Source organism: Cystoisospora suis (genome assembly GCF_002600585.1).
Source record: "Cystoisospora suis strain Wien I chromosome Unknown contig_2672, whole genome shotgun sequence".
NCBI classification, from domain to species: Eukaryota; Apicomplexa; class Conoidasida; order Eucoccidiorida; family Sarcocystidae; genus Cystoisospora; species Cystoisospora suis.
Window position 1 is genome coordinate 14,756 of NW_027155469.1, and position 284 is coordinate 15,039.

Here is a 284-nt window from a genome sequence, read left to right on the forward strand (position 1 = left end):
GCAATCCATCCATCCATCTACCCTCATTCAAGCCTTCAGCTTTATTTCTTTCTGTCCTTGGCCTTCCTCGTTTTCTATTTCGTTAAGCTCTAGAGTGCATATGTACCAATAGACACTCTCTTAAGGACAATCTTCCTCTCTCTCCCCCGACTTCTCCGTCTTCCCTCTTTCTTTCAGGTCTTTCTTCGAGCCTTTACCTGGGCTTCATCCTAGCTACAGTGACCCGCACTCCTACTAGCCCTTCACTTCTTTCCTCTCTTCTATTTCTCGGGAAAGTTCGTCCA

The 284-nt window shown here is 46.5% G+C and overlaps 1 annotated feature.

Annotated features, from left to right (window-relative positions):
• Positions 1-34: 34 nt before the first annotated feature.
• Positions 35-112: a sequence feature (Short protein (CSUI_005520, PHJ20645.1) was converted to a misc_feature.).
• Positions 113-284: the final 172 nt, after the last annotated feature.